General features: G+C 47.3%; 1 long non-coding RNA gene across 1 annotated transcript in view; it reads right to left on the bottom strand.

Annotated features, from left to right (window-relative positions):
* Window positions 1–23364, bottom strand: part of LOC309638333 — a 47465-nt gene extending 24101 nt beyond the window's left edge. The window contains exon 1 of the long non-coding RNA XR_014251082.1: window positions 22324–23364. This is a non-coding gene — a long non-coding RNA (uncharacterized lncRNA). The remainder of the gene's footprint in view (window positions 1–22323) is intronic.
* Between the last annotated feature and the right edge of the window lie 959 nt (window positions 23365–24323).

Raw genomic sequence — 24323 nt, 5'->3', positions numbered from 1 at the left:
CTGTGTGTGTGTGTGCGCATGTATGTGCCAGGATTGATTCTAAGAAATTTGCATGTATTATCTCATTTAATCTCACAATAATCCTGTGTGGCAGGTACTATTATTATCTGCATTCTACAGAGAGTTAACTGGACATTAGTAGAGGTGGAGTGAAATTATGATATAGCCACTTTATGGAACGGTACGGCCATTTAAAAAAGAAGATAGGTCTAAATACATGAATCTGAAGAGAAACACATTAAGGGAAAAAAGGTCATAGAAATGTTTGTATAGTGTAATCTCTTTTATATTTTCAAAATATCAACTGTGTGTGTGTGTGAGTGTAGAAGAAAGGCCTGGAAGGACACACTTGACAAATGCTGGTGCTCACCAATGGGAAGGGGGACTATTGGGGATTGAAAGAATTTCATTTTTATCTTACATGTAAGCAGAATGTACTCACATATTTCTTGTGTACAAAAAAAATGAAGGAATAAACAAGTGAAAGAAAATAGAAGAACGAGCCTCCGTGTTGAAACTGGGGTTTCAACCCGCCAACGTGGCCACTGCCCCTGTCTAGCTGTGTGTTCTTGCTCCTTGCTTCTCTAGACTCAGTTTCTTTGTCTACAAAGGAGGGTTCTAATGGCTGTACCCGCCCTATAGCTGGCGTGAGGAGTGGGTGGGTAGCCAGTGAGGAGTGTCCTACAGCTTTCACTGCTGAGGGCGTGGGTTAAATCCCTGGTCAGGGAACTAAGATCCCGCAAGCAGAATGAAAAAAAAAAAAAGAGAGATAGGCAGAATGATTAATAACAAATGCACATGTATGTCTACACACAACCGAGGTCAGCAGTGTGGCAGACTTGAAGTTTTATAGAAAGTGGCATCTGTTTGGTTAGGGAAAAATTGTTAGAAAAGATACATGCAGTACACCTCAACAGATAGAGGGCATATGATATATAGCTAGCACAGGGATTCTCGATCTTCTGGAAGTATGAGAGTCACTTGGGACACCTGTTAAAATGTAGACCACTGGCCCCTCTCAGAACTCAGAGAAGGTTCTTGTGTAGCAGGTTGGGAATGGTCCCCAGGAACCTGCATCTTGAAAAGCATCTTGGGCAATTCTGGTGCAGGAAGCCTGCAGACCACCATGTGAGGCCACCCGGGCAGCAGGTGGAGCATGGACTTGAAGGCAGGGCAGAGTCTGCTTCCCAGCTCTCCACTCACTGGCTGCGTGACCTGGAGTAAGTGATTTAAACTTACTAACCTCATCTCCTCTTATGTGAAGGACGGAAAACGTCCAGATCTCATGGCTTTGCTGTGAAGATTAAACCGATGATGTATGTAACCTGTCTCCAACATATTAGGTGCTCAAGAAAGGAGAAACTCTTACTATAAAATAAATCATTCAGGTATTCAGGACAAAGAACTAGGGTGGGTAAACAAAACAAACAGCTCACAGAAATGAATCTCATATAGTCCTACATAGCAGCTGAAATTCTAGTCCTGAGTTTCCTGAGGTCAAAGCAGAGAAAGAAACATGCTCGGTTATAAGATTCAGTGACCATAAAATAAAAACAAACCCATTGTTTAAGACACTTTTACCCTAAGAAAGAATTTCCTTATAGGTATATTTCATGAGAGGTGTGTAACATAATGGAAAATGTCCTTGATAACATCCCTACTTTAAATACAAAGACATTCTTCTATGTCTACAGTTGTAGGCACTGGTAAAAGAAGGCCAGTAAGTGCTATGCTTCCAGCCCCAGGATGGCTGGGGAAGGTGGGTGGGTAGGGGCCCACTTCTGGCCTCAAGGCTCCCTAGTGTCCAGGGGACACTGTCCTCCCTGACCGAACAGAGCTCGAAACCCAGACCTGAGGCCTGCCCTGCCCCCGTGTAGGCCAGGCACGTCCTCTGTGCTTGGCTGCTCAGTTGGGCAGAAAATGGCCTGAAGAATCATGTCCTGGGAATCAGCAGCCTCATCCCCTGATCAGAACTTGGAACAGAGGCCAAGGTCATTTAGTAGAAAAGTGAGTTAGAGAACCCCAGGCATATACCTCTGTGACTCTCTAGACCTTAATAGTAATTATTTGCAGAGTGTTGCCAAGCCCCCTCTGAAGGTCTATTTTAATAAAGCTCACATGCTCTGAGCACACTGATGAGTGTTGATAGGGAGCTAAACACTGCCCGGGAGAAACAGCTGGTCTGCACCCTCTCCGGAAGCTTATTCAAAGGGGAATCTTTACCCAGTGTTGACAAGGATCTGAATTTTACACCTCCAAGGACTGTATTGTAAAACACAAGTGTTTATCTTTAAAGTCTGGAAGGGTAAGTACCAAACTTACCCCAGAAGTTACCTCTGGTGAATGTGTTGTATGGGGGTGGAGTTGGGGGGCAGGGGGTCCCCTGAGCGGGTGGTCAGGGAAGACATTTGTATTTTACTCCAAATACTGAAGCAGTGCTTGACTCTGCTACTAGGAGAATGTTTGCAAATATTTCTTGTGGAAAAAAAATTAATAAGAAAAAAAAAAGAGGAATGCACCAAACCAGGTTTCTCTGTGGAATAAACAAGCTCATGGATACGAATACGTAGTGGGCCCTTACTTAGACTATTTAGACATAAAAGATACACTAGACTATTTATTGAACCCTGATGAGGTGCCAGGTGCTGTTAGACATGTGTTAGCATATTGAGTTGACCAGATGACCCTACCAGGTAAGTATTATTTGCCCCATTTGCAGATAGAGGGAGTCAGGGCACAGGTGGAACTATACCCAGAGCCCTCAGCGGTGCATTGATGGGTTAGTGAAATCACAGAGCAACGTGAAATGGATTTTCTCCTCCCAGAGAAAAGCAAAGAACACGGAGAAAATTCTTCCCTCCTTACCTGGGAATCCTCGGAGAGAAACTTGCAGCATCTGCTCACATGTTATTGGGGAACAAAATGCTAGGAAAATTGGAAACCCTGCAATTCCGCCCCGCTGGAATGAGTCTGGGAGGGTATCAATCCTCCTGACAAGGAGGAACAGCGGGGGGTCCTGGTCACCCAGGGGAACAAGCCAGCTCACCCTTTTTCAGTGGGCACTCAGGGAAGACTCCAAACAGGGGGTCGTGGCAGTTTTGCCACCAGGGACTGTCCTGCAGCTACCGCCCAGGGCGTAATGGGGGGTGGGGGGTCTGAGCAGGTCCCTTTTCCCCAGAAACGGGGCCGGCAGCCAGCAAGCTCACAGCTGCCCTGTCCCAATGCTAAGATGGATTTTATAGGAGCAGCTAGATGGGCATAAACCACACACAGGTAGGTTGTTACTCGCTCCAGATTGGTCATGCTGAACGCAGGCCTTGGCTTTTAGAACAAGTTCCCTCTCCGCTTCCTGCCTTCCCCACAGCTAGAGGCAGATGAAAGAGGAAAAGTCCCAGCTGGAACTGCTCTCCCGGTGACTGTGCCACTCCCAGCCCTGGGACCCCCTGGAACCTGTGCTGGGGGCCTGTCAGCCCCTCCCTCCCTCAGCTTCCCTGGAAGTTCCTTGGGGGCTTTCCTTTTCCCTCCCCCCAAGCCTCTAGTCACTAGGTGGCAGATAGCCAAAGACTCCCGCCACACCAACGGTCGAGTTTACAACCCAATTATATGGGATTCCTGTGGCTGAAGACAGCTTGCGATTACTCTCAACCTTGATAGGATTCTAGGAATGGGGGCTTTGGATTCAGGTCTTCCGGATTCATCAGCAAGCTCACAGCCCCTGGACCGGGTTAGAGTCACTCCTCCACCTTGTGGTCATCCTTGGAACTGCACCCCGGGAAGGAAAGCAGATCCTGAGAGCACTTAGCCCAGCCAATAAGGATACGGAGGTGGCTGGGGGGACTTAGGATGATGATTTATTGATGACCACGATGATGACGCTGAGTCAGTGAGTTTGAAATCACTTGCTTCTTTCCACTTTCTGCTCACGTCACCTCCTCACAGAGGCTTTCTCTGACCACCTTACTTAAAATAACACCCACCCATCATTCTACCCCTCTACCCGGCTTTACTTTTTGTAGCCCTTATCATCACCTAAAACATTATTAGTTTGTTTATTTGTTGATAGTGTAAGCTCCACGAGGGCAGGAACTTTGTCTCGTCCACTGACTTACCCTCTCTCACTAAGAGTGCCCGGCGTGCATGCAGTAGCTGCTCAGTAAATGTTTGGGGAATGAAGGAGTTAATAATGACTCCCTTACCCACCGCTGTGCCCAACAGTCCTCCAAGCCCCTGGCAAGGCCTCATGTCCCTCTCCCGCAGGCCCAGCGATGCCCCTTGTGCTGGGAGTAATGACCATGTTGGACCCCTAGGCTCAGCCCCAGCCAGCCTGTGCTGGTCTGGCCCTTCATGCTCAAGCCCCTGCCTCACTTCTCACCTTTAGTACCTGCGTCCCTCAGTGTCATTCCCTGCGCCTGTGGCTCTGCCCAAGTCACAGCGGCTTCAACTTATTGCCCATCCGTTGAGTGCCTGGCCCCGGGGCTAGGTGTTTTGTGTACACTGACCTCTAATCTTCATAGCAACCTGCAAGGCAGGTGTTTGTTACCCTCATTTTTCAGATGAGAAATGAGTTCAGAGAAATTAAGTGATTTTGCACATGTGATTGCTGCCACCCTGGTGTTTCCTGGAGACCATGCCCCATGACGCTAATGGGTGAAACAAATAAAGAAAAATTCGTATGAACCAGAGTTTCCATGGTGAGAGATTTTAGAAAATGCTAAACATGGCAGGATTGTTTATACCAGGACTTCTCAGAACCTTTAAAATACCCACGGGCATCGCAACCCTGCAAGTGGGGAGGAGCATATGGAGAGCACGGTGGGTTCCAAACTTACTTGACTTTGGAACCCCTTTATCAAAGAGCACCTCACAGAACACGGCTTGGAATTCGATGCCCGCAACCTTGAAAGCATCAAGAGCCACCTCAATCGCTCTGACCAGGGATGCCAAGGGGCGGTGGCGGTGGGGGGAGTGGACAAATGTCCGGCATCTCCAGTACGTATCTTGCTTGATCTAGTGACAACCCTGTGAAGGACGACTCATTTATCCTCACTTTCTAGATGGGGAAACTGAGGTAAAGTAATTTGCCCTATTTGCCCCACAGATATTTGAGGCAGGTAGAGCGTGACTCTTCCCCATGATGACCAGGGTAAGAATAATAATGAGGATCTATCGGGAACGTGGAGGCAGCCACGGGGCCTGCCTGAGAGGAGCTGGGGTAGGGGTGCGGCTGTGCCGGGCCTCTGAGGGTCCCCCCAGCCCTGACAAACACACTCCTGCAGCCACGGCCCTCCAAGCTCCCTGGGTCCACATTCTCGCCCGCTCTTGCACTTTTCATTAAACACCGCGTATGGCGGCTCGTTAAAGAGAAAACAGTTGTTCTATTTCTGAGTAGCCTCAGGAACTTCTGACTATTTTTACTGCTTGAAAAACACTGCAGAGAATTTTGTAGTGTTTGAACTTGACATTGCCTCTGAGCCCAGCAAGGCCTCCAGGCCAGGGCTGAGAGACAATTCTCTCCACGCCAGGACACCTTCCTCGCTGCACCAAGGATCCGCTGCAGGCCCCTCCTCCCCCCAGGATCATACTTCTCATTACTGGAGGTCCTCATTTCTGGAACTTTGCCTCACTTCCAAGCTCCGAAAAACACACCATTTGGCTGTTTGGTTCCCTGTTTTGTTCCTAGTGCTTTTTCCGAGAAACAGCCTATTAACAGCATTAGCTTATCCTTAGATAGCACTTGCTGGGCGCCAGGCACCGTTCTAAGCTCTTTACCTATGTGAACTCGCTGAAGCCTCACAACAAGCCTGTCAGATAAGTAGTGAAATAGATGGGGAAACTGAGGCAAAGAGGGGTTAATTTCCTTGTCCAAGATCATAAACTACTAATTGGTGAAGCCAGGACTCAAACACAGGCTCTAGAATTTGTACTCTTAACCACTCCTGTTACGCCATCTGCTAATAAACTCCCAGGTTTGGCCCTGCTCTTGTCTACCACCCCCTTCAGGGGTTGTAATTCTGCCACCAAATCCCAGCCCAGTGATGACAGCTGGGTGGGCTGCCTGCCTAGGTCTCCAACCATCACCTGATCCTGGATCGCCATCACCTGGATTGGCATCACCTGTGGCAGATTGCATTTCCCAGAGATGGTGCAACAGTACCTCTCATGCCACATGTTCTTCTAGAAACTTCCTACTCCCCCCACTCCTTGAACCAGGGAAGATCTTTGGGACTGCCTCAACCAACAGAGTGTAGCTGAAGGGTGACACCATGTGGCTTCCGAAGCCAAATAATAAAAATATCATGCAGGGAATTCCCTGGTGGCCCAGTGGTTAGGATGAGGCGCTTTTACTGCTGTGGGCCTGGGTTCAGCCCCTGGTTGGGGAGTTAAGATCCCGCAAGCTGCGTGGTGTGGCCAAAAAAAGAAAAAAAATTATCATGCACGTCTGCCTTCTCTTCAGGGACTCAGCCAACATGTTGTGAGGAAGCCCAAATAACTGTTGGAGAGACCCATGTCTCCTAGCTGACAGCACCAACTAGCACCTGGGGGTGGGGGTGTGTCACTTTGAAAGCTATCCTCTAGCACCTACTTGAGTAACCCAGCTAATGCAATGGAGAGCAGAGGCAAGCTGCCCCCACCCAGCCCTGCCCAAGTGGCCGAGTCCTGAGCAAAGTAAATGATTATTGTTGTTTTAAGCTCCTAAATTTTGGGGCGGCTTGTTACATAGCAACAGACAACCAGAACACCTGCTGTGACTGTCTTTTGAAGCATTTTGTGACTCTGGGTGGTCGTCCCTGATGCAGCTTATTTTACTACTGGGTTTACTATAGGGACCTCCCTGTGCTTCTCTGTTCCCACAATTCCTGTCTCCCTAATAGAGAAAGTGATGGCTGATGCTTTTCCATCTGCCCATCTCACTGCAGGGAACAGGGCAGCACCAGACTGGTCCAGCTGCCAGCCATCCTCCCAGCAACTGACATCCAGTCTCTTCACTAAAAGGACTCAGTTTCCTAGGCAGTGGGGTCAATTGCCATCTATTTTCTAGTTCACAAATTCTCACTTCAGCAATGCGTCACTCTGCTATTTGCCCCTCCTACTGAGTTTTAAATTTCACTTCTTTTATTTCACTTATGGAAGTTATATTTAGTTCTTTTGCAAACTGGTCAATTTTGATAGCTCTTCTTTGCTTCACCATCCTTTCAATCTCCTTTTCATTCTTTAAACATATCAAACTTACTACTTTTGTACTGGGTGTCAGATGATTACAGTAGTTCCCATTTGGGGGAATCTGATCCTTCAATTTATTGTTTCTCATAACTCTTGCTCATGGTGGCTTGTTTCCTTGTGTATTTGGTGGTTTTCAATTGTGAGCTACAAGTTATTTGCAATTTTTATCTGTGAGAATACTTCAAGATCTGTATTTAAAGTGTGTTCTTCACACTGGTCAGTATGGTCATTATTAAAAAGTCTACAAATAACAAATGCTGGAGAGGGTGTGGAGAAAAGGGAACCCTCCTACACTGTTGGTGGGAATGTAAGTTGATACAGCCACTATGGAAAACAGTATGGAGGTTCCTCATAAAACTAAAAGTAGAATTACCATATGATCCAGCAATCCCACTCCTGGGCATATACAGGGACAAAACTATAATTCAAAAAGATACATGCACCCCTGTGTTCATAGCAGCACTATTCACAATAGCCAAGACATGGAAACAATCTAAATGTCCATCGACAGATGAATGGATAAAGAGGATGGTACATATATGCAGTGGAATACTACTCAGCCATAAAAAAGAATGAAATGATGCCACTTGCAGCAACATGGATGCAACTAGAGATTATCATACTAAGTGAAGTCAGAAAGAGAAAGACAAATACCATATGATACCACGTTTATGTGGAATCTAAAATATGACATAAATGAACCTATCTGTGAAACAGAAACAGACTCATAAACATAGAGAACAGATTTGTGGTTGCCAAGAGAGAGGGGGTTAGGGGAGGGATGGAGTGGGAGGTTGGGATTAGCAGATGCAAACTATTATATATAGGATGGATAAACAACAAGGTCCTATACTGTACAGCACAGGGAACTATATTCAATATCATATGATAAACTATAATAGAAAAGAATATCAAAAGAATGTTTATATATGTATAACTGAATCACTTTGCTGTACAGCAGAAATTAACACAACATTGTAAAACAACTATACTTCGATAAAAAGAAAAATAAAGTATGTTCTTCAGAAAAGATTTGTGTTTGTTTCTGCAAGGCTCCTGGGGATACCACCAATTTGGAATCACTGGCAAATTTCACATGGATTTACAGGTTGACCTCATCTTATTGCACTTCACTTTATTGTGCTTCACATATATTGCATTTTTTTTAAAAATCGTAGGTTGGTGGTGATCCTGCTTTAAGCAAGTCTATCAATCAGTGCCAGTTTCCAATTGCATCTGCTCACTTCGTTTCTCTGTGTCGCATTTTGGTAATTATCTCAATATTTCAAACCCTCCACCAGCAAAAAGATTACGACTTGCTGAAGGCTCAGATGATGGGTAGCATTTTTTAGCAATAGAGTATTTTAAAATTAAGGTATGCATTTTTTTAGACATATTGCTATTGCACACTTAGTAGACTACAGTATAATATAAACATAATTTTTCTGTGCTGGGAAACCCAAAAATGTGTGTGACTCGCTTGATTGCTGTGGTCTGGAACCGAACCCATAGTATCTCCGAGGTATGTCTGTATTAGGTCAAATATGAATCTTCAAGGACATGCCACCATGGCCACATTTGTCTCTTTTCAGGTCCCCTGAGGTCTACTTTTCCTCTCTTCTAATAGTAGAAGTATTTTGAAAGAAAGTCTGCTTCAAGTTTCACTCTCTCATTCCAGTGCCCCAATGTGCAAAAATCTGCCACATTTTGATCTGAGTTAGTTTTCCTGTTTCTTTTCTTACCAGAGGTCCCAAAGACATCCTTAGGGCACTGTGTACCTCTGGAGAAGAAGGGGGCCCTAAAAACGGAGGTGTTAAAACAACAAAGGAAATAAAAGATAAAAATTTTTATGGAAAAGAAAAATTGTGGGTTTGTACCAATTTCAAGAAAAATATTTCATGGGACTAACAGCTAAAAATGTTTTCTAAATGCTTTGGCAGCTCTCCCTGCCATATCAATAAGTTAATTACGATTGAATTTTACCTTTCCTTAAAGTACATTCCTCAACCCGGTAACAAGTGGTTAACATTTATAGGCCCTAAGGCCCTACGAAGCAATTCTCAAAAAACTCTTTTCGCTTCAAATATCTTAACTAACTCAGTGGATCTTTCAGTGGTTCAGCATTTTTATCCACCTGGTTAATCTGCACATGTCTGGTTTGACAATCTCTGCATTATAGCAGGTGTATGAGTTATACGTTGCTACCACCAAACTTACTGGCTTTAAACCATGAACATTTAAACAGTCCGTGATTTAGTCTGGGCTCAGCTGTGTGGTTCTTCTGGCCTCAGCTGGATTTGCTCAAGTGTCTGGAGGTGAGCTGGCTTTTGGCTGACACAGGCTGGCCCTGGCTAGGAGGACCGGGCTAACTTGGTTCTCTTCCATGTGTCTCTCATCCCCCAGCAGGCTGGCCTGGGCGTGTTTTCAAGAGAGCATTTTTTTTCAAGCCTAGGCAGTGTCTCACCCACGAATATTTCACTGGACACAGCCAGTCACATGACAAGCTGAGAGTCAAGGGATGGATTTCACTCCACCAGGTGAGAACATACAACAAAGAGTGTGAATACAGGGAGAAGTAAAGAACTGTGGCCAAATGATGTGATCTATCACAGCCAGTGTCAGGCATTGCTCTCACGGGGGGCCTGTCAGGCAGCTGGTTTAATGGACCAGGGTGCCCCTTAGGCACTGGGGCACAGACAGACAGAACTCTCCTCCCTCCTTCCTGAATCCACTTTGGTCTTTGACTTCAGAGTCAAGGTGTCTTGCTCTCTCACTACACACCTACTGCTCCTGGTAACACAAGGTTAGCGTTTTCAGAGACCACCTAGGAAGGCAGCAGTCAAGCAGGGCTGATCTTCCTGGGGCCAAGGAGTCCACTCTCCAGCTCAGGCCAGGGCAGCTACTCAAGTCTCTGGGCATGTTGCTGAAAATAAATAAAATGTGGCTGGAGTTCGATCACTTAAAAACTGAACATGGGGCTTCCCTGGTGGCGCAGTGGTTAAGAATCTGCCTGCCAATGCAGGGGACACGGGTTCGAGCCCTGGTCCGGGAAGATCCCACATGCCACGGAGCAACTAAGCCTGTGCACCACAACTACTGAGCCTGCGCGTCTGGAGCCTGTGCTCCGCAACAAGAAAGGCCACGATAGTGAGAGGCCCGCGCACTGCGATGAAGAGTAGCCCCGGCTCACTGCAACTAAAGAAAGCCCGCGGGCAGCAACGAAGACCCAGCGCAGCCAAAAATAAATAAATAAAATAAATTTATTTAAAAAAAAAAATTCTTAAAAAAAAAAAAACTGAACATGATTTCTTTCCTGCATTAACTGGGGATACCTTAAATACATGACCTGGAGAGAATCTATCGAATCTTTGGTTTGTCAATACCATGCCAAGGAAAGGAGTATAAATCAGAGAGCAATTATAAGAAATTGTGCAGCATGCTGCGAAGCCCAAGGTCAGGGGCCAGGACATCCACTTGCCTCCATGAACTCAGAGCCCACACCAGGGCTAGAGCACACCAGGTGTGTGCTTAATAAGTGCCCACCAGCCTTGGCTTCACAAGCAAAGAATATGCTTGTGATACTTTGGTGCAAAGAGAAGGGCCAAGTAGATGTATCCTGAGAAAGATTAGGGGAGACCCTGAAGGGCCTTTGGTCTGAACCAAAGGTTCATATAGGGTATATTTGTCAGAACTATAAAGGGAGCAAGTGACAGAAACCTAACTCAAGTTTGCTTAAAAAGAATGGGAGACTTATTGTCTCAGATGACTGAATAACTTGGAAGGCTGGCTAAGAAGCTGGCTTCAGGAATACTTGGAACCAGCAGCTCTGTCCCTTTCCCTCCCTCTCCTCTGCTTCCCAGGTTTTTTCTGCCTAAACTCTAATCTCACTGACCTTTTTTCTTCACACTGTAGGTGGAGGGTAGGGAATTGTTGCAGAACTGATCAATAACCAGCTCTGAACTCACCTCCATCTGGAAACTTTGTGACCAGAGAGAGGAAAGGGCTCTCTCTTCTGAGATCTTGTTTGAAAATCCCCAGGAAGGGTTCTGACTGGCCAGGCCTGTGTCATGGGATCCATCCTAGGCTGATGGATGGAGCTGGAGTTGGGGGTATGGGGCAGGAATGGGGTCCATGATTGGTAGTCTTCACCAGAACCACATGATTCACAGGCGCATTTCCAGAAGACGAGGATACTGTTGTGGGCAGAAGAACCATCACGTCCACCACAGAGGGCAGATCATTCTAGTACAAGGGACAGCTTTGTCCCTATATGCTTCACCTACACGCCTCACCTAACTTATGGGGGATGAGCACTGGTAGAGATTTTAAGCTACTCTTTTCCTGAAGGGAGACTGGGCTGAGGTTAGTGAAATGTGGATGCAGAGTGAAGTAGACAGGAACTATCACTTTCTTAAACGTGCTAAGCACCATACAAGGTGCTTAATAAATATTATCTCTTTTAAGTCTTATATTGAACACTTGAGGGGTTCTTAGTCCCACTGAGGCCCAGGAAGGACAAGTGGGTGACCCAAGGTCAAACGGTGGTGGAGCACCTGAAACAAGGCTCTCTGACTTACTCCCCAAATAACCTAACTAGACCGTGAAACCCTCTCGGAGCTCCAGCAATTCCACCGCCGAGTTTTGACCCTGGAGAGGTAAGGGCTTATGTCCATCAGACAACATACATAAGAATGTTTCCAGCAACTTCATTCAGCCCCAAACTAGAAACAAGCCAATGTCATCAACAATGGAATGGATACTTAATTTGTGGCATATTTGAACGTGGAATACTCCCTGGGACAGAAAACAAACAAACTTGTTAACATGCATGAAGAGACATTTTGTTAGAAGCCAGACACAAAAGAAAACATACTGTATGCAGTGCATTTATAGAAGTTCAAGAACAAGCAAAGCCAATCTTGGTGACAGGGATCAAATAGCAGTTACCTCTGGGGTGGGGTAGAGACTGGGAAGAGGCACCAGGAAGCTGGAGGGCGTGCTGGGAAACTGTGGTTACTTGGGTGTATCCATAGATAAGAAGGCAACAAGCTGTACACTTAAGATCTGTGTACTCTACTGTATATATGCCACACCTCCATTTAAGAAACAACTATTCTCAGGTTTGATTGAAGTGCCAAACCCTTCAAATTTGCATTGTTCTTTAATTTTCATTCATTTCATTGTTCATTCATTTATTCAGAACAGAACCTGGGGTTTTCCCATCTAGGTTTCCAACTGTATTCATTTGTCTGTATATCTCCCCTACAGGTGCTTTAGTGAGACCTCACTCAGCAGACCACTCTGGGGTTCCACCCTCCCCTTCACCCAGTTCCCAAATTCCAAAAAAGAAAACCCAGAAGTTCCAAAGGGGCCTCCTCCTTTCCTGGGCTCAACCATCAGGGTGAGTTGAGGTTGGGAATGCCAGCTCCCAGCACACGATCCTCCTGAGCCAGGTGGCCCTCATGTGGCCAGGAGGAGCTGGAGCTCCCTGGAGGAGCTGGGGTGGGGCTGCCTGGCAGAGGCAGGGTGTGGGGAGATCAATCCTTCCACACTTGCCCTGAAGGAGGAGCATCAATAGAAACATCTTCATAGAAGGCACTGGAACCAGACACAGGGCCATGTCTACGGGGGCCAGACGCAGCGGGAAAGGGGCTCTGTTTTGGGCTTGCTTTGCAGGTTGGCTAGTTCCTTACTTACCCACTGGATGACTTTGATCTTGCCCATGTCAACTTCCTTACCAGCAAAATGGACCCCAAATACCCATTCATAGGGTTACCTTGAGTTAGAGATCAAAAGTAGACTTTGCAGAAGGGCTAATCTAGTTTACACGGTGCCTTCTCGTGAATGACAACAAAGGAATCCTTCCTCAAGAGATTTTACTGCCTTACATTGGAAATTTGTCATAACATACTGATTTTCTTAGGACAAGAGATATCACAGCCATCTGTCATAAAAAATGGTCATATTAAGCTTTCAAAGCCACAAGGTCTCTAATGTGACTGGTAACCAGTAGGGTTGTGCAGTGCACAACATGAAAAACCATATATATCCCTGCTTCCAGGATATGAGGCAATGAGAATAGAGGAGGTTTGCCTTATTTTTCTAGCCAGGAGGCTTAAGTTAGCTCCTTCATTCTTGCAGGGCATTACTCTTGCTATGGACTAAATTGTGCCCCATCCCCACCCCATGAAAATTCATACGTTTGAGGCTTTGGGAGAGAATTAGGTTTAGATGAGGTGCAGGGGGAGGGGGGCTCATGATGGGATTAGTGCCCTCATAAGAAGAGGAGGAGGCACCAGGTTTCTCCCTTTGCCATGTGAGGACACAGTAAGAAGGCGGCCACCTGCAAGCCAGGAAGAGGGCCCTCACCAGGAGCCAACCAAGCTAGAACCCTGATCTTGGATTTCCAGCCTCCTGTGAAATACCTTTCTACTGTTTAAACCACTCAGTCTGTGGTATTTTGCTATGGCAGCCCAAGCTGAGTAAGGCAGGTTTTAGTACCAAGAAGTGGGGTGCTGCTGTCACAAATACCTAAAAATGTAGAAGTGACTTTGGAACTGGGTAATGGGTAGAGACTGAGGAGTCTTAAGATGCATTCTAGAAATAAGGACCTTAAAGGGGATTCTGGTGAGGCCTTAGACAGAATTGAGGAACATGTTATTGGAAACTAGAGGAAAGGCACGATCCCTGTTTTAATGTGACAAAGAACTTGGCTGAACCGTCTGTAGTGTTTTGTGGAAAGTAGAACTTTCGAGGGATGAAACTGAATACTTAGCTGGGGAGATTTCTAAGCAAAGCATTGGAGGAGTGCTTTGCTTGCCTCCTGACTGCATATAGTAAGGCGCAAAAGAAGAGAGATGTATTGAAGAAGCAGTTGTTAAGCAAAAAGGAACGAGAGGGGGCTTCCCTGGTGGCACAGTGGTTGAGAATCTGCCTGCCAATGCAGGGGACACGGGTTCGAGCCCTGGTCTGGGAGGATCCCACATGCCGCGGAGCAACTAGGCCCGTGAGCCACAACTACTGAGCCTGCGCGTCTGGAGCCTGTGCTCTGCAACAAGAGAGGCCGTGATAGTGAGAGGCCCGCGCATCGCGATGAAGAGTGGCCCCCACTTAACGCAACTAGAGAAAGCCCTCGCACAGAAACGAAGACCCAACACAGCCAAAATAAATAAATAAATAAACTTAAAAAAAAAAAAAAAGGAACCAGAGCTTGAAGATTTGGAAAATTGTCAGCCTATCTGTATTACAAAAAATGAGATATTTTAATCTGAAATGAACATGAAGTCTGTGGCTGAACAGGATTTGATAAGAGGTCATGGGTACAACTCGGGGGACGACACTGATTCCAGGAACCTCACAGATAACAAAATTCAAGGATGTTCAAATTCCTTATATAAAATTGCATCGTATTTGCACGTAACCTGCGCACATCCTCCTATATACTTTAAATCATCTCTAGATTACTAAATGCTATGTAAATAGTTGTAAATAAAATGTAAATGGTATGTAAAGAATTGCCTGCATGTGGGAAATTCAAGTTTTGCTTTTTGGAACTTTCTGGAACATGTTTTTGAATATTTTTGATCCGTGGCTGGTTGAATCCACAGATGTGGAACCTGCAAATATGGAGGGCTTACTGTATATAATGACACTGCCAGCTTGAACTAAAGGGGACAGAGAAAACAGGGTGAAATGAAGGAAAACTGCTGGACCTCTTAGATGAGCCTTCAGGGCTGGATCACAGAGCTGTTTGACTGCAGCAGATGCTATTCTTCAAGAAAAGGGAAGATGGATCTCAAAGGCAATTCAGAGGTCATCAGGACCCACTGTTCAGGGGCCAGACAGCCCCTGACTAAAGCCTAGGGACCAGGGCTGCCCAGAGTGTTAGGGATGTGACCCCCACTCAGCAGAGATGCAGAGAAGGGACCCCTGGTCCAGTGGGTCTGGAAGGTAGAGCATTGAACCAAAAAGGATTATTCTTGAGACTGAAGATCTAGTGGAGTTTCCCTTGCTAAGTTTTGACTTGCTTGGGACTTATTACTCCTTTTTTCTTTTCTGTTTCTCCATTTTGGAATGGAAATGCCTATCTTTTGTCTGGAAGCACATAACCTGTCTGGATTCACAGGTTCACAGCTGGAGCGGAATTTTGCCTCAGAATGAACCCTACCTGAGTCTCACCCATATCTGATATTTAGGTGAGACTTTTGGCTTTAGACTTAGACTCGATGCTGGAATTAGTTAAGGCTTTTGGGAGCCGTTGGAGTGGAATGAATGTATTTTTTATGAGAGAAGGACACGAATTTGGGGGGTCAGGGCTGGAATGCTATGGATTGAATATTTGTGTCCCCACCAAATTCATATATTGAAGTCCTAATAGGATAGTATTTGCAGGTAGGGCCTTTTGGAGGTAATTAGGTCATGAGGGTGTAGCCCTTGAGATGGGATCAGTGTCTTCACAAGAAAAAGAGATGGTAAGAGCTCCCTTTTTGCCTTGTGAGGACACAGCAAGAGAGAGGCTGTCTGCAAGCCAGGAAGAGGGCCCTTTCTAGAACCCAACCATGCTGGCAGCCTGGTCTTGAACTTCTAGCTTCCAGAACTGTGAGAAATAAATTCTTAACGCTTATGCCACCTGGTCTACGGTATTTTGTTATGGCAGCCACAGCAGACTAAGACAGTTCTCATTGTCTGTTGAAGTAACTATCCCTGAAGATATACTGATAATGGCTTGTTATTAACCTTCACAGGGACATTTGAATTCTAGGGTCTAAACTAAGCCCCCCAGCAGTGAAGTGCTCATGGTGGGTCTTTGAGCTGCATGGTTGTCAGTGGGCAGGGATGTATTTAAGGGAGAAGGGAGATGCTTCCACCTCCTGAGACAGCTTCCCTCCCTCGTCAGACTGCAGCCAACACTCTCCTCCGCCCATGCCTGAAGATGGTCTTGGCTCTGGGTTCTGAGGCCCTGCTCTCTGGAAAGGAGACTGATCCTTCAAGATGCAAGGGTATTAAAGTCCCTGAGGCGGGAGTTTACCATCCCTGTAGCCTCCTTCTGGCTATAAAATTAGACCTGCCTATTTCAGAGAGCCAGCTGGCAGGTGGGAGGAGTAGGGAGTGGGCTCTGACCCCTCCAGGGATGCCTGGCTTAGAGACAATAAGGAAAGTCATCTAGTGTCTTCTACACGTTTCCTTCCCCACAGTTTCTGCTTTAGTATTTTGGGAGGAAAAAAAGGCATTCTGGTGATGAAAGTGGGCCCTGTTAGGAGAAGAACATGGCTGCCCTTGGAGGGACTGGATCCCTGGGGAACCCACGGTCGCCCAATCTCCACGGGGCTTCCTGGAGGCTGAGCCTCTTCAGTCCCTTGTTCATTTGGCATCTCCCATGGGTTCCGTGGGGAGACATAGATGTACAGGAGAACACCCACACTCCTGCCAGGAGCCCACTGCCTGCTGTAGGACTCAGGCTTGCAGACAAATCATTACCAAAGGGTGTGAGAAGTCCTACAGGAGAAATGATGGAACTATGGTGCCGGCGGGACGCACAGGAGGGGAAGAAAGTCCTCCTGACCCCTCAGGAAGGGCTCCCAAAAGGAGGTCACATTTGTACACCATGGGTCAGAGTGCAAAGGCAGAGGATGGTCTGGGAACAGCTGAGGGTCATGGGATGGGTTGGCAATGGATAGACCCAGACACCCAGGCAGGGGCAAGGTCCTCGGGGGCCTGTGGGTGGCAATGAGTGGTTCGGATTTTATCCAAAGTAGGTGTTGGAACTATAAGATTTTCAGCAAAGGCAGGGGGTAACTTTCCCAGCGAGGAAGAGCACGTGCTCATCTGAAACCTGGGCTCTCCCAGGAAGGAGCAGCGGGGGTCTGAGCCCTTGGACCCTCCTCCCTGGAGCCTGGCTGATGCCACTAGCCAGGGACTTGCAAGTCCAGCCCAACCCTTGACTGTGTTCTGTGCGGGTTGGCCCACCTGTGTTACCATGACTACACCCCTTCCAGTCAACCTGGAAACCTCCAGTGCAGCTTCTCCAGTCATGGCTCAGGTATTGGGGTTCTTTTGTGATCTTAACACGTGGGGGTCCAGGAGTAGGTGAATCTTGAAAGAAGAAATCATTAATTCACCTTGAGAAACTAGCAGAGCTCCCTGCCCCTGACCAGGCTGGGGCTTGGGCCAGAACTGGGTCCTGGGAGGGGGCAGAGGTGGAAAACAAGAGGCTGAAGGGTCCCAGCCCTGACTCTACCCAGTCAGGCTCTGGAACAAGGCATTCGTGTTCCTCTTTCTCTCCTAAGAATGTCTACATGAAAATACACTTACACAATAGAGCCCAGGCCACACACAACGTGACTCTCAACCAACGGAACACGCTGCTGCCTTCCCTGCTCCGCGTGAAGGGACCCTGACCTCCCAATAATCCTGCAAACAAATGGGCTTGATTTTAACTCCATTACCGGGGCTAATCTGTCGACCCCCACCTGACTCGCACAGGAAATGGGCTCATTCATCATGGATGGTGTGTGAACTTTGCTGAGTCCTCCGGAGGAATCCGTCATGTGGTGTGTAGTGACACTTTCCTAAGCAAAGGGCAGGGCTGAGACGTGTCTCCCAGGAAAGGCTCAGGTCCAGAGGGCAAAGGGCTAAAGCGTAAAGTGATGCCTCTCGCCCCCCACCCCCACCCAGCAGGCAGCTCTGCGCCCTCCAGTCGCTCCTGCACTTGCTCATCCTGTGAGGAGCTCAAGGCCACGGCTTCATCTCCCTGGGCAGCTCCATGCCCGTTTTGTCCTCAGCCCCTCTTGGTTTACAGGGGGCAGGACAGGGAGGGAGCTTAGATGAGTTCTTCCAGGGCAGCGGTTCTCAACCTTCAGGGCACATCAGAGTCCCCTGGAGGGCTGGGAAAAACTCAGATCGCTGGGCCCCACCCCAGAGTTTCTGTTCGGCAGGTCTGGGTGGGCCTGAGGATCTCCTTTCTAACGAGCTTCCATGTGATGTTGGGGCCGATGCTGCCGGCCTGAGGTCCACACTTTGAGAACCACTGCTCTAGCTCCTTACCTGGCACCTTCCTCACAGGTAATGCTGGAAACACTACGTGTGCTTCTTTCTCTTAGTTGCCTTCTTCCAGCCACCACTCTCTACTGTTTTATTTTCTTGTCTGTCTGCCTTCCCAGACCGTCAGTCCCTAGAGAGCAGGATCTGTGTCTTAATTACCTGTGGATTCCCAGGAAAAATACTTAGCAGAACTCAAACTGCTTGGAGAGCAGTGGATCTCTCTCCGGGAAGAAGTGGCATTGGGGTGGGATTGGTCCCAAGAAGCACTGTTACTTTTTCATTGTATATACTGCTATACTGTCTGGATTTTTAAAAAGGAGAACAATTCATGTATTATTGTGTGATTAAAAAATTATGTCAAGAGAATGAGAAGACAAGCCACAGACTGGGAGAAAATAATTATAAAAGACACGTCTGATAAGAGACTGCTTCCACAATGTACAAAGAACTCTTAAAACTCAAAAAATAAGCAAACAACCCAACTAAAAAATGGGCCAAAGACCTTAATAGATGTCTCACCAAAGAAGATATACAGATGGCAAATAAAAATGACAATATGCTCCGCCTTATATGTCATCAAGGAAATGCAAATTAAAACAACAAGATACTACTGCACACCTATTAGAAGGGTCAAAATCCAGAACACTGACAATACTGAACGCTCGTGAGGATGTGGAGCAACAGGAACTCTCCTTCACTGCTGGTGGGAATGCAAAATGGTACGGCCTCTTTGGAAGACAGTTTGGTGGTTTCTTACAAAACTAAACCTACTCCAACCATACGATCCAGCAATTGTGCTCCTTGGTATTTACCCACAGGAACTGAAAACTTATGTGCGTATAAAAGTCTGCACATGAACGTTTCTAGCAGCTTTATTCATAATTGATGTCCTTCAGTAGCAACCAAGATGTCCTTCAGAAGGTGAATGGATAAGTAAACTGGTACATCTAGACAATGAAATATTATTCAGTGCTAAAAAGAAATGAGCTCTCAAGTCATGAAAAGACATGGAGGAACCTTAAATGCATATCACTAAGTGAAAGACGCCAATCTGAAAAGGCTCCCTACTGTACGATTCCAACTTTATGACGTTCTGGAAAAGGCAAAACTATGGAGATAATAAAAAGATCAGTGGTTGCCAGGGAGTTAGAGGGGAGGGAGGGATGGAGAGGTAGAGCACAGAGGATTTTTAGGGCAGTGAAAATACTCTGTGTGATTCCATAATGATGGATACATGTCATCATACATTTGTCCAAACCCATAGAATGTACAACACCAAGAGAGAACCCTAGGATAAACCATGGACTTTAGGTGATAATGACGTGTCAGTATAAGTTCATTGGTTGCAACAAATGCATGACTCAGGTGGGTGATCTTGATAATGGGGAGGCTGTGCACATGTGGGAGTGGGGTACGTGGTAAATCTCCGTACCTTCCCTTCAGTTTTGCTGTGAACCTAAAACTGTTCTTAAAAACTTAAGTTTAAAAAAAAAAGAATGGGTAAAGGACCATTTCTTTGACTGAAGCATCCTCTCTAAAGATACTAACGCTGCTATCCCACACCCCCACTGAGTCCTAAAATGTATTTAGCTAATGGCATTACTAAGCGCCAGGTGCTGCTCAAAGAGTTTTAAATACACAGGCTTATTTAGTCCTCAGAACAACCACGTGAGGTGGGTACTATTTATTATCCCTCTTTCCCATGTGGGGAAACTAAGGTACAGGGATGTTAGTTACCTTATTCAAGGTCACTTGTCTGATTAGCAGTGGGGTTGACATTCACCTGCTGGTAGACTAGTTCTGGGATTGTGTCTTGACCTCTAGGAGGGTTGTATCACTTAAGTTATGAACACCTTGAGGATGGTCAAAAGATGGAGTCGTATTTATTTACACCTAACCCACTTTCTTCTAAAGAATATTTGAGGGAACTACTACTGATTTTGTTATCCAGAGCTTACACTGCCTAGAAATGCTACCATGTATATGTATATATATATATATATATATATATATACACACAAAACTATATATATATACAAAACTATATATATATACAAAACTATATTTGTGCTAGAAACACAATACAGAAACACGAGCTTAAGCACATGTGCTTACTCCCCACCGAAAAAAGTCGTCAAAGTAGATGTGATCAGTGGCTTCTGAGATTTCTTGTTCATACTGGCTTCTCACTGGTTACTGGCAGGCATACAGCATCAGGTGCCAAAAGGAGAGGAAACATTTATGGGGGGTGGGGACAAACCTTAAATACAGAACATTTTCTTCATTAGCCTGATTTTTTCTGTGCATTGGGAAAAGAGCTGCATGATTTGATTGACTGGCCCTGCTCTCAGAACCCCTGAGTTCCTTGTCAGTGGAGCCTGAAGCTTCTGGACTGCAGGGCAGTTCAGGAGCTCTTCATCTGAGCAGCCCAGGCCCCATCCAGCCTTACTGAGTCGGCATCTTCAGGGGCTGTGGAGGGGAGGAGCCTGGCTTTTCTCTCTCTTTTTTTAAATGCCCTGCAGGTGATCCCAATGTGCAGCCAGGGCTGAGAGCCACCTGGAAGGCCCCCTGCAATTTTAAAGTTCTGATTGTCACTCTAAAATCCCTCAGTTTTTAAAAATATTTTGTGTTCTTATCCCTGTCCCACAGCCCCAGAGTCCTGGCCTTTCTGGGGGACGGTGCTGGGTTCCTTTAGAATTTAATCACCTCCTTGGAAGCGGAGCCCAGCTCCCCAGGGGGTTGCTTGTTCACCTCTGGTGAGGCCAGTGGGCTTATTGATGGTTTCTGATTTTATTTATTTCCCCACCTCGGAGATGTTCTTCTGCATACAGAGAACTCGGGCTGTCTGCTGCCTGCACAGCCAGGGCCACTGTGAGCTAGGCCAGGATGGATGGCAGAGTTTGCCCAGCCCGTTGGCTGAGAAGCTGGTCGCCTTCCTGGGGGTGATCTATGTGATGCGGCAAGGCCCTGCCTGCAGCCGAACGTCTTCCCCACGAGCTTTCCCAGCACAGGGCTTCGGGATGGATGGGACAACACAGGCCTTGCCTGCAGGAAGCGCCTGGAAAATTCTGTTCTAACTTGGAGGGTTCAGCTCTGCCTATTTATCCCTTTGCTTCGGCACCAGCCCAGGATGGCATCAGTCGGAGCTTGTGCTAATGCATGTTTACTTCCCTGCCCCACTTTCTATTGCCTGGGACCAGTTTGGAGGACACAGCCTTTGGGAGGGCAAAGGTCTATGTTGGAGACCGCAAAGAGGGGATAGGCCCATCATTTGTACTTGATTTCTATTTTTCATGCTATCTCACTTAACACCCACTCCCTTCCCTCTCCTGCCCCCAACCTAGCCAGGTTCCTGCCAAGTAGATGGAGTATAAGTCAGGATCTAAACAGGAAAACAGAAATAAATTCAAGTACACAATGGAGGGAATGTAACGCAGGGGCCTGGTCATGCAGATATTGGAGGAGTCAAGAGCCAAATAGGGCACCAAAGTAACTTAGAAATTAGCAACCTTGAGAAGCCACTGCCAGTTCTCAGGTTGGAGAGAGAGAGAGAGAGAGGGAGAGAGAGAGAGAGAGGGAGGGGGGTGGGTGTTGGCAGAGCCTGGGACCTGGAGCCAGCGGGACAGCTGGGACCAGATGGCCTCTAGAGCCAGAGCTGGGCCATAGCTGCCCCAGGCAGGCAGAGAGGGACCCAGACCCAGCTGCTTCCTTCCTGATCCTGTGCTCCCTGCTGGGGAGATGAAACCCAGCTGACTCAGAGTCTGGGGAAGGCAGATCAAGGGCAGGGAGAGAACTGAGGGCAACAGGTGCGAGACCAACACAGTAGGATCTCCAGACCACCCTGTACCGGCTGTGAGGCCACTTAGCCAAGACCCCACGGCTAGTTCGGGTCCGGGCCAAGGCCTTCGCTGACCGCCACAAGGCTGGGACCCCATCGTGGACCTTCCCTGGGTGGGACATATCAGGCCTCTGGCTCTGGCCCTCTTCTTTAGGACCAACCACGATCTGCTTTGAAGGCAGGTGGCTGACAAGAAAGGGTTGACTGTGGTGATGCTGACTCACCGAGCTTCTCTTTCTGGGCTCCGGCCACGTGAGTCCCTGCGGGAGAGACAGCGCTGCGTGCTCACCGGTCTGTGTCCTCTGTCCGAGCACACGGCAAGGCTGTGTCTCCCAGCCTCCCCTGCACCTAAGCTGGGACCACGTGACCAGAACCAGCCAATGGCGTGTGGGCAGGAGCCTTGCGGGTCTCTTCCAATCCAAGGCTCTTAAAAGCAGGTGTGAGGTTCCCGGTTCTTCTCTTCCTGCCACAGTCCCCTGGAAGCTGGCACATATTGAACATGAAACCACAAGATAGAAGCAGCCATGGTCCCTGTAGAGAGGATGGCTGCCCCAGGGAGTCACACAACCTACAATGGAATGTGTGTGTCAGAAAATCTTTATTGCATTAAGATACTGAGATTTCGAGGGGTTTTTGTTTGTTTGTTTGTTTGTTTTCTGATTTTTTTTTTTTAAGCCACAGCATACTTGACATTACTGCAATACAGTTGCTATATGCTATAACAAGTCCTCCCATTATATCAGGCCCCCTCTTACATGCTTCTGCAGGCTTTCCACAAGGGCAGCCCTGGTTCCATTTCAGTGGTCCTCGTTGAGACTCTGGTCTCCACGGAGGCCAGGGACTGCCTTAGGCATGACGTTATCCCCAAGCTAGCAGAGTGGCTGGTGCAAAGGGGAAAAGTAGCTGTAGACTAAATGGATAAGTGAATAAAAAAATGAATAAAAGCAAGACCAGAACTAGAACTTGGCTTACACTGGAGCACTAGAAGGAAAACACTCAGTCGAAGGGAGCCAGAATATAACTCAGGAGAAGCTGGATGGATTAGAAAAACAATCCATTCAGGACAGGTGAAATACAAGGCAAGGCTTTCAGAAGTTAAGCACAAGCCCCGCCAATCCAGGAGGAGGCAAGAAGAAAACCCAAGGGGACCCAGGATCGTAGGGGACCACAAGCCTGATAATATCCTCAGTGAAGGGCCAGCCTCCACCACTGGGACAGGGCCCAGGAAGGAGGAAGCAGCACATGCAAGACAGGGTGCGATCATCCCACTGCACTTGGCCTTCTCCCGGCATCTTATTTTAGCTGTCACATTTAAGAAGGATTTGGAGGTTCTGGAGGAGAGCCAGAGCCAATAGGAGAAATGATGAAAAGTTGGGGAAAAAATAGAACTTGTAGGAAAAGCCTAGAGGGTGGGTGGGAGTTAAATGGGGCTGGGGGAGGAAGGCGGAGGTTAATGGGCACCTCTCTAGCTCAGGGGGGCAGAACTAGGGGACCTGGGTTCATAAAGCAAGAAAGACTCAAGTTAGACTTCAGTCAGCGAACCTCAGTTAAAAGGGAGTGATACGTTGGAGGAGGTGGTTGGGCTTCTGGTGAAGTCATCACCTCCCTTGGCGGTCCCTCTTCTCAGCACGCCTCAGTGGACCCCTCCCTGGTCCCATAAAGGGCCAGGCACAAAGGACGACTGGGAAATGTGAGGTCCTAGAGGAAAGACGAGAGAGGTCTGATAATGCCACTGGTGTCACATGGCAAGAAAGAAGAGGAGACTGACTAGCTTCTGCCTACTCTGGTTTATGTATCTGAGGCAGGAGGCTGGACCAGATGACTTCTGTGGGTTTGGAAATTCCTCACATGGCCTGAAGAGCATTGTTTCAGCAGTTTGGTATTTGACACTTTCCGCCTCAGTTTTATCCTGCATGGCTATAGCCCTAGGAAATGTCTTATATCTGTTGGAGCAGTTCACATGTTCTAACCATAGCCCTGGGACAGGCTTTAGAGAAAGGGTCACGGAGAAGTGAGGAAGCCCCATGTATCCCCGGATGTCAGGACTGGAAGGGTGCTGGAAGGGTGCTGGGAGGAGCAAGGGGCTTTCGAACATGATTTTCCTGCAAGAGAAAACGGATCCAGTTCCCCTAGCGGAAGGGCCTCTCTGTTCTTCTCAGGCCTACGGCAACGTCTGAGCAGGAGACACTCAGTCTCTCTCCCAGCAACGCACCGGTGGGATCTT

The sequence above is a fragment of the Balaenoptera physalus genome, assembly GCF_965194825.1.
Source record: "Balaenoptera physalus genome assembly, chromosome: 11".
NCBI classification, from domain to species: domain Eukaryota; kingdom Metazoa; phylum Chordata; class Mammalia; order Artiodactyla; family Balaenopteridae; genus Balaenoptera; species Balaenoptera physalus.
This window is presented reverse-complemented; position numbering and strand designations above follow the sequence as displayed.